The sequence below is a fragment of the Equus przewalskii genome, chromosome 7, assembly GCF_037783145.1.
Source record: "Equus przewalskii isolate Varuska chromosome 7, EquPr2, whole genome shotgun sequence".
NCBI classification, from domain to species: domain Eukaryota; kingdom Metazoa; phylum Chordata; class Mammalia; order Perissodactyla; family Equidae; genus Equus; species Equus przewalskii.
In genome coordinates this window covers 71,498,838-71,512,627 of record NC_091837.1, presented here as the reverse complement: position 1 = coordinate 71,512,627, position 13,790 = coordinate 71,498,838, and the positions used below count along the sequence as shown (strand labels likewise).

The 13,790-nt window shown below is 45.6% G+C and overlaps 1 pseudogene; it reads right to left on the bottom strand.

Moving 5' to 3' along the window:
• Positions 1–380: 380 nt before the first annotated feature.
• Positions 381–1,139, bottom strand: LOC103556296 (protein NipSnap homolog 3A pseudogene; annotated as a pseudogene).
• Between the last annotated feature and the right edge of the window lie 12,651 nt (positions 1,140–13,790).

The window sequence follows — 13,790 nt, the reverse complement described above, 5'->3', positions numbered from 1 at the left end:
AGATATGATGCAAAGATAGACATTGTATATAAATAATGTTAAAATATTGTTACAGATGTGGAAATGTAACATCATTATTTGAATATAACAAAATGTGGTAAAGCAAAGAGTTTTCAAAATACAGAAGAGATATTCTGAAACAAATGAAAAATCAAGATCATGAAGCAGTGGCCATTATTTCTAATGTATAACAGATACTGAAATGGGGGAAATGAACAGAACTATCTCCTAGTGTGGTGGTGACAAAGGACAGAGGTGACTTTCAAAAATGCAGGGGACATAGCTAACTAACTTACCACCTCCTTCACATAAAGGTGAGAATCGCTTGGGCAAATCTAAGTCCCTGAGCAGACACATCTTACAGCAGTTAATGAAATGGTTCATACTTCAGTAGAAAACTGTTTCAATGGTGAAAATGAGAATCAGAAGCATATTTTTATGTGACATTTGGTAGTTGAGGTTTTCCCAAACAGCCACTGCAAGTTAAGATCTTCATGAAATTGATGTCTCCAGCTGCATGACTATCTGCACTCTCATTCACCAAAGAACATGATCTCTGCTGGGTGCTCCATATTCTGGGTGGACAACGCCAACAGTTTTGTGCAGCCTATATTGACATGGGCATCAACTGTCCTTTTAAATGCATCACCCCACAGAGCTGGCCCACCAGGTTTCATCTGGAAAATAACCAGATGAAAGCTCATAGACTCCTTTTGGACGTTTTTCTATTTTGCACCATGGTACCACATAGGTAATCTCAAACTCTTGTTTATCAATGAGAGCCAAATTTGGAATGAGAAGTTGTTCTTGGCATGCCTTATTTTTGGCCAAGCCTTTCCAAACTTCACCTTGATGAGCAAAACTATCATACTTCCAAACATGGAACACTTTATTCATTCTGCCTACAAATTTTGCACTCCATAATCCAACCAATTCAGAGGGAGCTGTTCAAAGATGAAGGTTTTTCTTAATATTTTCCAGAAACTCATCTATCTTTGAGGGTTTAAGGCAATAAGTATGAAATTCATAGAATGTTCCATCATATTGTCTGGGGCCCCCATAGCAAAAGATAAACACATCTGAGGGGCGAGTGGCCATGTGGCCAGAACCCTAGTCAGGTCACTTCAGAGAACGAGCATGTCATGGCTTGAGTCCCAAGAAAAGCAGCCATTCAATGATCTTTCCAGGACTCATCCTTTTATGATTTCCCTACTGGAAACCAAGACCTGGCCCATTTTTGAAAGAGTAAATATACTTTAATATTTAAAATATAACTATTAAGCAATTTAAACATAATTGCTTATGCCAACATGATTCTTATGAAACAAACATCACCAAACTCCCCTTGTTTCTGTATTGAGAGGTTATCAAGAGAAGTCAACATTTTCCTGGGTCAAGACTTCAAGAAGTCATTGTCACACTATCCCTATGGACATTATAGATAAACATGGACTGAATGACGGTTAAGTAAAGAAGAGGTTTCTTAGCTAGTTGAAAGACTGGATATATACACTGTTGATAAACGTGATTCTGTCCACCTGAAAAGTAGTGTGTGATGATGGGGGGGGCATGCTCTTCTTGCAAAAACTATACTTTTGGCACATTTTTTATGACTCATATGGATATATAGAAATCAGATACATGATATTTTGATGCAACTACTTTGAAGATATTTTGACAGCCCTGTAAAACAATTTAACTTGAAGAAATTTTTCTAAAGTGCCAATTAATATAATTACACACACACACTCACTTCCTAATCTTTGTCCCATTTCTGAGTCAATTTTAGAGGTTCAGTAAGGTCAAACCCAGGGATGGGGTAAAACTTTGAGATGTTGGTTGTTCACATTGCTAGGAAATGAAAAAATATGTTTTCTATTTTGATGCACACATTTTGATATGACCAAATCAAAGTAGTCACTTCAAAATCTTTTTCCAGCCTTAATTTCCATATATTCATTTGCATCACAGATTTTGGAACTCCATAACGCATAAAGACAGATCTCTTCAGCACATCACAAGAAGTTTACTTTCTAGGTTGGCAGTAATTCATTGTGCTTTTAATATTTGTGAAGACAGAAAGATAGAGGGATAGCTGATGTGCTGGCTTTAGAGTCAATATTTGATTGATCTCCACCAAGCCAGATGGTGTCTTCTCACCTATAGGGAACACAGGTAAAGACTGCATATTATTCCAGGTTCTTTGGTTGTAAGCAAGAGAAATAGACTCTGGCTGACCTATGCAAGAAAGGACTTGCTAGGAAGGACACTAGGTAGTGCATGCAATAGCAGAAAAAGCAAACAGGTCTTGGGAAGGCCCATGGTCCGAGGAGCTCCAGGGACATCAGTAGAGAACCCAAACGCTGCTTCTATAGGAAAGTGCCATCAACAGCTTCAGTTCCACTGGCCATCTGTCCCTCAGCATCTCTGCCACGTTTCAAAGCTTGTCTCATGTGCCCTGCCCTGTGATCAGGGTTGTTTGGGTCATGTGACTGACAACCCAGCTACATGGATGAAAAACGGCAATTTCCCCAAGAGAAGAAGAAGGGCACAGTTCCCAGAAGAAAGGGGCAGTATACTGGGAAAGAAAGAAAACAATAGATTCACCAGAGACCTAAACTTTAGTCAAACCCTCATTTTCAAAAATAGCTTTGGCCTCACCTGCTTCATGTAAATAAGGGGTTAAGTTGACTGCAAACTCAACAAGAGTGCCAACAAAGCCTTGGTGGTCCCCAAGGTGGCTCCCTCCTGTGATTCTGGGCTCTGGGACACTTCCTGTCATTCATTCTCCAGCTCTTGGGATGGTAGCTCCTTCCTGTAGTTACTAATGTCTGAGTTATCTCACATTTGCCTTCTTGCTCCCTCTGTCCTTCTACAGCTATATAAGAAACTCCTATACTAATTTCCCTCTACTGGAAATGTTGAGAGTGTCTCTATCTTCCTTCTGGATCCTGACTAGGGCAAATGATGAAAACCCAGATGACGACCAGAGCAAGATGGTGAAGGAGTTTGATAACATGTCATACTTGGAACGTGTGTCTTGTATAGAGAAAGACTTAGAGAACGTGATAACCAGCTTCAACTATCTTAAGAGCTTTCATCTGAAAAGGGGATTATATTTATCCTGTGTAGTTGCAGAGGGCAGAACTAGGATTAGTGAGCAGAAGTCTCACAGGAACAGCTTTCAGCTCAAAATAAGGAATGGTCCTCTAAGCACTTGAACTGCCCACAGTGAAATGAATAGGGCAACTTTCCTTGGGGGTTAGTCAAGCAGAGAATTGGTTTCCACCCCTCAGAGACACCGGAGAGCTGCCTACGAGAGTGACATGCTGGGCTGAATCAACTCTCGAGGCCCGAAAATCCCCCTGCAGAATCTATAGGCTTTAATTAAATATTTGGTCATCTTCCATTGGAGCTTGAGGACAAAGGTAGGATACTCAGTGACCTGCAGAAGAGTAACAATTATCCTCTAGGATTTCTCTTGGGCCCCCAGAGTAACTTAAAATAATAACTCTCACTCTAAGACTGAAGAAATTCAACTTCCTCCCATTCTACACCCAGCTGAAAGCTGAAACCCCTTGGTAGGAAGATTCTCTTCTATTTGCTCCCTGCTCTGCTTCTACTGGGGCCACTCTGTGTACCTGCAATTTATGCCCAGAGGCCCTTTGAAGGAGCCAAAAATGACCACAGCCTACAGCTCGTGGAATCAAAGGATTCTAGTGTTCTGAAGAGAGTTGCTCATCCTTGTGAATCCTGTTTGATGGACCCAAATTTCTGAATCCTTCTATCGCAGGCTGAGGCTTCCCACGTCAGCCCTAGATTCACAAGGGATGTCCAGACAGTTATGACAGAACCAGACAAGACTTAAGAGTCTTAATGAGATTATCGTCCTGCCTCCTTGAAAATCCCACCATCCTTCTGATTCCTGCCAGCTGTCAACCCCTCACACAAGTCTGTACAACCGACCCTTCTGATTTTGGGGGCACATAGGATGAGTCTCGAGACAGCTGTTCTCCATCTACCAGTTTTCGTTTCCTGGAGCAAAAATGCCTTCAATCGCACTGTGGCAGTTTTGGGGTAGGGAGAAAGCCATTCCCTCTTGGGCCCAGTTAAACCAAATATAGAACCAAAATTCTAACCTCTAATGTGCTCAGAAAATAGTAACTTCCAGCACACTAAAAGAAGCATTCTCTTACATTTTCCAATGGGAACACTGGTGGAGAGAGGAAACGCAATGATTTACCCATGACCACGTACCCCAGACATAACAGGACTAGAGATTAAACAAGAGTTCGTTTTGACCTAGTCCACTCACCCCAATCTTGGTGTTTCAAATGATGCTATGATACAAGAGAGAAAACCATGGAATTGCTTCAGTAGCTCAGGCCAGCTTTCCGGCAAGTAAGAGTTCAAACTGACAACAGAACATTAGTGACCTGGAGGTGGCATCTTTTGTCAATACAACCCCTTGTGGATGATTTTACTTTCCGTTCTGCTTCCCCTTAATTTGTCCCAATATTCTTCCCTCTTGTCTCATGTCAGGAGGTGACTGCCCAGAAGATAAAAGGAAAATGTCCACAAAGTGGTGGGCGGAGGCTGGCTTACATAGCAGCTGCACAACTCTCCGGGCACCTGCTGTGTTTAGGGTTAGGGACACCAGGGTACAAACACCTTAAAACACACACAGCTGCATTCCTAAAAGTCTGACAAGAGCAAGGAATAAGTTGGAGTTAAACAGCATTCTCTTCCTAAAGCCTCTCCCCGATATTAGGGCTCTAAGGCCATGTTCCCCTAATGAAGCAGTGTTGGTTAGTCCCTAGACTGAAGGAGCAAGCCTGTGTGGAGGAGAGTGCTAAAAGGGAAGCAAAGGGCAGCAATATTGAATATATGGTGTGGTGGGAAGTCGGGGGGGCAGCGAGGTCTCTCATGGATGGGCCCAGCGATAGGATCAACTCTCCTCGGCAGGTCAGGAAACGCCTCCTCATCTTCCAGTTCAGGAGATTTGACTGGCAATGCTCATCCAACTCTGCACTCTGTTTCTTCTCCCTTGGACCCCTCCCTGACCACCTCTCATATTGTTCCCCTCCCTGTCCTTTATGTTCCTCAGCCCTCTCTCTGCCCACCCCCTCCAGTCTGAGGCAGCCACCTGGGGACCCTCCTATCCAATAATTAGCCAGGGCAGCTGCTCAACCAAACAAGCTCCAGAGATCCGCAGCTGGGTGAGGGGAGTCCTGCCTGGAGGAGGGGAAAGCTGGGGGAGGCCCACCGAGCTTTCTCAGGTGGCCAGATGACGCCTAATTAGGCCCCCTGCTCTGGAGGCCTCACCAGATGGGCAAATGCCTGGAAGCCTGAGGGAGTCAGCAAGACACTGTGGGGACTCCCAGTGTGCGCTTTCCTTTGCAGCTGCCTCTGGGGCTGTGGGGAAGGACAGTTAAAATAGTAATTGGCACCTCAGGTCAAGGGGCCTCGCTTTTCCCTGCCAGGAGGGGAGACGTTCTGCTGCTTAGCGGTGCGGCCCCACACTTGCCCCCTCTGCCAACCTGGAGTCTGAGTTGTTGATGCTGTTGATTGAAAATGATTTTTTTGTGATGCACACCAGAGGAGTTCGCACTGGCAACATTTTTCTAAATCTAAACAATGCACACCATGAATTCACAAAAGGCAGAATTAAACTCGGAGGGAAACATGAAGAAAATGCACGGGTTTCATTCTTTCCATCTCCCCAGCCTGCAAAAGTGAGCCGCAAACGGTGTGGCAGGGGGAGGGGGAAGCAGTTAATGATTTAATTATGACGGATTGCTGTTTCTGGGCGAGGGAGAAGTCAGGAGCCGGACAGCAGGGGAGGGGGAAGGCTGTGGAAGGTGCAGGTTTTATATTTCAATGCAGGGCCACTGCCTGGACGAGAGAACTGCCCTGTGGTTCTTCTAATCCGCCGGCCATTGCACCACTCGCTGCCCCTCGAGATGGCCGTATCTACAAGAGATAAGCTCCTGAGGGATAGGCAGAGAAGCAGAACCTTATGACACCCTCCTCCCGCAAAGTTCTGCTATCAATGAGGAGTTTACCTCTCATGAATCCAGCTGCGCATCGATGGAAATAATCATGGTGAAGCTACAAACATCAACAGAAAACCTGCAAGCACAGCTAAGGAGGAGCTAAAAGACCTCTTTGACCTCTCCTCTTCCTCACTTCCCAAATTCCTTGTGTGATGAGAACATCTTTGCCTCTTGATGAAGATAGTGATATCTGCAGAGCTTAAATCCTTGACTCAAATGGCCTGATGATGAGAAAGTAAATGTCAGGGAAACACAGGATATGTTTTCTGCCTGCCATCACAGCCCTTGGGCCGCCACTTGCGATACCCTGCAATGTCTGTATGGAGTCTAAGAAGCCCATGTGTTTCCTTTTATAAGCTGTTGGGAAGTAAACTCTCATCAGAGTTGGTTTTACCTTATAATCACCCTCTAGCCCAGTGGTGATTGTTTTCTAACGGTTAGATGCAGAAAAACTTCCCGAATAAAATGCAATAAGGCTGAGGAAATAAGCGTACGAATCATTCATTATAATATTCCTTATTTACCCGTGTTATTAATGTTTCTTATTTGTGGGACCAATTTGTGGATGGGATAGGCTGTGTATGATTACATTTTTGGCCAGCAGAGGACCAGGCTGGCAGCCGAATGTCTTTGAACAATCTCAGTTCTCTGTGGTTTGTGGAGTATAACCTATTTTCTGCGGGCTTTGGCTGATACAGTGGACATTAATTGTTAATTCTCCAGCAGCCATCTGCTGAAACGAGACTCCCTGGAAATCTGGGGAAACAGCGCCACCTAGCAGCTCTGGCCCTAAGTGCTGCAAAGCTGGGTTTATCGTTGACCGGGCTAGGAGGAAAAGGCAACCGTTCTGAGGCTGACCAAGTTGGAAGGCTGCTCTCCACAAATCCACCTCAGCTATCAAGGAGCACAATCAGTTTGAAACAGCTTGGAGTCCATTTTGCTTCAGAAAGGCAGCTAAGCTTAAGATTCTGGATGGATAAGCAAGGTTTCATAAAATTGCATCAGCATAGAGCATTTCATCTGTAAGATGCTTGGGAACTACACATTGAAAAGATGAGGAAACAGGGGGCCAGGGAGAAAAAGATACCTCTTCAAGATCACACAGTTAGTCTGTGGTTGAGTCAGGCTCGGAAACTAGAACCAATCCTATTATTCACAGGATGGGAGCAACTCTTTTTCAGACGGAAGCCAGAGATGAAGGTAGGACTAAGACACAGAAGTGAGAGCATCTATCAGTAAGCAAAGGTGTGGGCCTCTTTCTGAATCTGTATCATGATAACAAGGAATGTCAAGGTGCATATTAAACACAAGGGCAGATTTGGACCTATGTCTAGGACACAGGCAGACTTGATAGACAAATTTTTGAGCGGCTCTCCAAAATGTCATTGAAATAAATGGCTGGAATAAATATTTGGGCTGTTCCCCAACCCAACCTCTCTGTGGTCTGGCCAGTCAAATTTCTCCCTCAAAGGAGAAATACTGCAGATCTTAATTCTGGAAACAGAGGTTTTCAGGTTTTTCTCCTCAAAAGGCCCTTTGGGGCTTTGACTGCAAATGTGTCAGACTCTCTTTCTCTCTCTCGATGAGGAACATTGTGGAGACAGCCTGTCAGAGCTGGAAGGAACCTCAGAGTTGAGCTCATCCAGTGGGCCTCATCCTGAACGCACATTACAATTGCCAGAGGAGGTGTTAAAAATGTCAGTGCTGGGTCCCCACTTCAGACTAATAAATCAAAAGCTCTAGTGTAGGGCCTGGGTATTAGAAATGTGTAAGTTCCCTGAGTGATCCAATATGCATCCAAAGTTGAGAATCACTGGCCTCTAGCCTGACCTTTCCTTTTAAAGATGAGAAAACCAAGGCTCAGAAAGACAAAGCAACTTGCCCAGTGACAAACAGGAAGGTAATGGTGGAACCGGGACTAGTTTTCTCTTTCCCGTCCTTATGGCCTACTACAGTCTGCTACATCATGCTCAGCTATGTAGCATGCTGGGCCTCACGAGCAACTGGCCAGATGGCCAGGGTGGTCACCTCCTGCAGACAAAGCCCTGAGAGATAGCCATCTGGGAGCGGCCATCTGGGTATGAGAAGTGCTCCGAGCACCAGGCAAAGTTAGCATTTGGGAACCTGAAAGAAGAGATGCCTTTAGAATCTAACCAACACTAAGCAATATGAGGGCATTGCCGCTTGGTGATATATTTTTTCCTACTATGATTTTTGGAAGTGAAGAAATAAACAGAGTGGGTTTGGGGACCCCCTGGACCCACTGTGAGGTGGCCCAGAGCCAAACTCCATTGATCACCTGATTGCTTGTCTATAGTGGCTATTTGGGTCCCCAGCGTCCACTAGTCCCCAAAAGTCTAGTTACATCCCTTTGCTGCCTGCACAATCACTCTAATAAGCAGCCACAGGTCCCTTTAGGGAAGGTTAGGAGGAAGCTTTACAGTGTAAACTGCGGCTGCGCAGCGGGATTTCCTTAATGAGACTTGTCCTCCCTGTCACCCAGGGGGTGCTGGATCTTGAACTGGCTCAAGTCTGGGAACTGGTTGAGGGGCCGTGACCGTCTATTGTGGTGATTCTGTTCACCAGACCTGGAGCTTTTCCATTCATGCAAATCAACTAAGCCTTTAGCAGCCTGCCTATCTATTTCTGCTCAAGGAATATCGTGATCAACTAGCCAATGCAATGGTTTCTGTGGATCACACTATTCTCATGACTACTTCAGCTCTGCTAAGTTTTACAGTAATCACACCCACCTTGTCTTGGGTAATTAAATACCATTTCTTGATCCAGGCTCCATCATCCCCACTGAAGTCAGGAAGTCCAGTCTGATGGCAGCAGTCTCTACTGTCACTCCTGGCTCACAGAAAGGAGCTACCACAGAGGTCCTCAGGGATGCTGGGGCTCCCCAACAAATGCATCGCCTGCGGCCTTGGTTGAGGGAGTGTCCTCTGGACCCTCTGGGGGCACAGTTAGGAGGTGGGTCAGCTGGTCTCATATGGTAAATCTGCTCTAGCATTCCCATCTCCCAAAGCCTTTGGATACCTTTCTCCACCTCACTGAGGACATGCCAGGTAGGTCATCCTGCCGCATCCCACTTACCATAAGGGTCTGGCCCAGGACTCATTATCTTATTGTTTTCATAACAAATCAGAACCCCAGCGATTCCAACATCAACATTCTGCACCCAAACCACATCTCCCAGGCTGTTTCTCGAACTTTAAAATAGCTCAAAAATCTCGTTAACCAAAGTGTCCCAGGCTTTACAGAAATCACTGATCACAAGCCATGAAATGATAATTGCATCAATATCAAAAGTTTAGAAGAGAAGAATGATTCAGGCAGTCTTAGCATCAGATTCTCTAGGAGGAGGTCTGCTGTGACCAGGAGTATGCCAGCAGGGCATTTGCATGAATATCCCAGGATGAACTCCCCTGACTCATTTCCCAGGTCCACCCTCCAATCAGGGATGCAGAGGAGGGGGAGGCAGGGAAAAATCTCGACCTTGTGGAGCCAAAATTGTTGGAGGGCTCATACACTTTGCCCCTGGTTTTGGCCTTTAGCTTTACTGAGAGCAAAATGTCGAGGCTTTAGGGGCTGGTGGGTGTTAGTAGCACATGTAGGGATTTGCATCAAGCTCCCCACTTTACCTGGGGATGGCTTAGCCTGCAAGCCCTTTTTATGGATTTGAATACTTTGACCAAATAACATAGGCTGTCGAAGAATTTAACTCAGGAATCCTTTTACCCTGTGAGCATATCATGTTGCTCCTCTGTGAAACCCTGGATTGGCTTCACATTTCCCTCAGAATAAAGCACCAGGCTCCTTCCAATGAGCATGGGCCCTAGGTGGTCACAACCCCTTTTCCCTGTGGCTCCTCCCTATCCCACTCCCTTGCTCAATGTGGTCCAGACTCACTGGTTGCTTGTTTCCCTTCAAACATTCCTGGAAACTCCCACTGGCCATTCTCTCTGCTTAACATGCCCCTCCACAAGCCAGCCCCCAGCTTCCTTTAGGCTTTGCCCAAATGTCACCTGAAAGCTACACTGACAACTCCGTTTTAAATAGCATCCTGTATTCCCCTTCTCTGCCTTTCTTCCATAACATGTGTCGCCTTCTAACACACTGTATACACTTATTTTGATATTGTCTGTCTCCCCCCTTAGAATGGAAGCTCTATGAGGGCAGACATGCCTGTTTCTTTTGTCCCTGCTGAATCCCCAACCCCTAGAAAAATGCTTGGCGTGGAAGATGGTCAATAAATATTTTGTTGAGTAATGAAGGAGACTGCTATGTGCTTGGCCCCATGGTTAAGTCAATCACAGCTTAATAAATAGGATCCATGAAAGAGCCCAATGTGGGCAGTTTGCCTGCTTTTCCCGGCCACCAAAGTGGAACAATCTCACAGTGATCAATTCAATTAGTTAGAAATTGCCCAAGCCTGATAAGGCAAGCAGACACAGCAATTAACATCTCAACAGCATTTCTTTTTAAAATTCTTTAATTAAAAATACACGTGGATGGTGAAAGCAAAATGTTTTCACTCTACCTAAGCTTGCCCTGTGTCTGTAGTTTAAGAAATGAACCTTGTCCCACTAATAATGGCCTTCATCATTTCGCTTGGAGAAGGAGGTTTCAAGTAAAAGGAAAATCATAATTGTGACTCTTTCTACATTAGATTAACAATAACCTGACTAAAGCAGCCCATGTTTAACTCCCTAGCTGTGCCTTTAGGGGGAATCCCATAACACCTGAAGAAAAACAGCATCAGGTCATGGCAGGAGGAGCCCACACACGTCAGGCCTCATCTGAGTATGATTCCCTTTGCCAAAAGAAAGCTCTGGCCAATGAATTGCTTAGCTGTTACAGTTTATCCTGAATCCAGACAGCGATCTTATATTCCAGAAATTGATTCAATCTTGGTATAAAAGCCATTCTTTTATTTGTTAGGTATTTACTTAGAACCTCATAGGCATGTTGAATATACCAAGTAAAACATTTGGAGACACTACAGGAGAGTGTGTTTGGGGTGGGGTGGGGGGTAACATTTGATACTGGGTGAGAGGGACTCCATGAAGACCTCACAGATAATGTGTCCTTTGGACTAGCCTGAATGAAATGAGGAGGCAGCCATGCAGATTTAGGAAGGAGAGCATTCCAGGGAGAACTCATGCAAAGGCACTGAGGTGGAAATGAGCTGGACTTACCAGGATGTAGAAGACTCTCCTTTTGGCTTCCCTCCTTTCTCCCCTTGGCTAAAATCCCCAACCCTCATCCTAGCCCAGAGGCCAGCCTCCCCTACTCTGGTAGATCCAGGGCCTTCCTAGCCCTTAACCTGAATTAGACATCTCAGAGTAACCCCGCCCCCAAAACTTTTGTTGCCAGGGGCTCTAAGACTAGCTCTCCCAGGTAAACAAAAGCCCTTTGTCCACCCACAGACAGGAAGCTGCGGATTCATGGCCTTTCAACACAGCTTTTCCATTGCTGACAAACTCCATAATCAAGTAGAGGCGTTGGCAAAACTCCACCTGTCCCCGAGCAGACCCCCTTCCCCCTCAGCCCCCACACTCCCACAAAGGAGCTTGAAATGTGGAAGGTAGGGAAGAGGTGAGCTGCCTGAGGGACAGGCTGGCAGTGTGCTCACTCTGGGCCATTTCTCACAGGCCTGACACAGGTCATCATCGATGCGTGTGTCACTCCCCACACCACCACCCCCACCCTCCAGCAGTGAGGAGAAGGAGAAGGGAAATCACCTTCCTTCCTTGGAGCCAGGCTGGGGGTACAGATTAGGAACACACAGTCCAGACCAGACCCTGCTCCTGAAGGTTCACTCCAACCTGTAGCAGGTCACCCCACCCTGGAGGGAAATCACAATGGATTATGGGAGAAGAAACCTGGCGGTGGGGTTCAACAGCTTCTCCAGCCTGAGAGTGTTGGTGCTGTGAACAGCGTGCAGGCTGCAGGCTCTGCTGAAAGGGGTCCAAGCTTATGAATGTATTAATGTTTTCTATGTCTCTCAGCCTCATTTCCAACAGTTCCCCGTTCCAGGCTTATAAGCAAGACTGGCCATTTATTTGAAAGAAATGGCATATGGAGTGAATTTAAAAGATGCTAGAAAGGCAAAGTGGGCTAAAATATCATTGAGTTATCCTTTGCCCACGCACTGCAGTCTTTTTCTACTGTGATGTCACTGTGCTAGGTACCTTCTATACGTTATTCAACTGTCACGTCAATGGCATGAGGTGGATCTTCGTGTTCCCTTGTTGCAGATGAAAGAACTGAGGCTCAGAAAGGTAGAGACAACTGCCCAAGCTCGCACAGCTATAAAAGAGTCAGAGTTGAACCCAGGTATGCATGGTTCTAGAGTCCAAGGAGACTGCTTTACTTGCAACTCCATGCAAAGACGACTGGAAGAGAAATAATTATAAGTGAATTCTTGTGGATGAGTTAAATTTTCTAACTCACCCTCTTGAAAGGAGAAAACAGGGCATGGAGATCCCATTAATTTCCCGGTCGAAGGAGTGGCAACAAGGGGAGGGAGGGTGCAGAAAAGATGCAAACCCAGAAGAGAGTGTTTATGACTTCATGTGTTCATTGGCCCCAGGCTGCCCAAGTTGGCTTTTCTTCCTAGGGATCAGGGGAGAGCCACCTGCATTAGTCAGCACCTCCACATAGACCAGCTTCCCATCCTGCCTGGCCACAGGCTAGCCTGATGCATAAACAAAGTAGCAATCCACCCAGCAGTGTGATAGGAGGGGAGCCAACAGGCCTGCCCTTGACCATCCCCCACCCTCAAGCCTGAAACTTCCCCTCAATTCACAAATACAAACAGAGGCACAGAGAGTAGCCAAAACTGGCCCAGAAGACATCACCAGTCAGGGCAGAATCAGGATTGGAAAGAACTGAGCAGCTTACCCACAGTTCATTCATTCAGTCATCATTTGGATTCATTAAAACAGCCAAGTCCTTGCCCTCATGGAGCTGATGTTCAAATGAGGAAGACAGACTCTAAGCGAATAAATACAATTCTGTGTAAGAAGGTGGAGAAGAAGATAAAGGAGTCAGGGAGGGCCTCCCTGGGTGACTTTGAGCAGAGACCCAAATGAAGTGAGACAATCAGTGATAGGTTACTGAGAAGGGAACATACTAGGTGTGTGCGACAACAGCAGGGAGGTCAGAATACCGGGATGGGACTGAATGAGGAACAGCAGGGTGGAAGTGACGTTGAGAAGTAACTGGTGCTGGACCATAAAGCCTCATATGCTGGGGCCAGGACTTTGGTTTTCTTTTTTGTAGTGAAGCAAAACTATGGAAGAGCTGGAAAGGAAGGAGCATCATGATCTCCTCTATGTTTTTAAAAATCACTCTTGCTACCAGATAGAGAAGAACCCGCAGAGAAGCACAAGCGAAAGATGATGGTAGCTTGAGATAGAGTGGGAGTAACAAGGAGTGTGAGAGGGATTGGAGTCAGGAAGTGTTGAAAGATGGAGGGAAAATGATTTGCTGATACCTTACATATGGGGTGTGTGAGGAACATACGATTCGAGGATGACCACATGGTTCTCATAATGAGCATGTGGTCAAATTGCGGCACCGTTGAGCAAACTGGAGTCTTGTCAATGTCAGAATCTGTGTCAAATTTAGCTTTGTGTCTCTAGCTCCCAAAACTGTGGATCCCACATAGAAGGGGTTCAATAAAATTAAATGGTCAGATGAATGCAGTAATTAATTCATGCA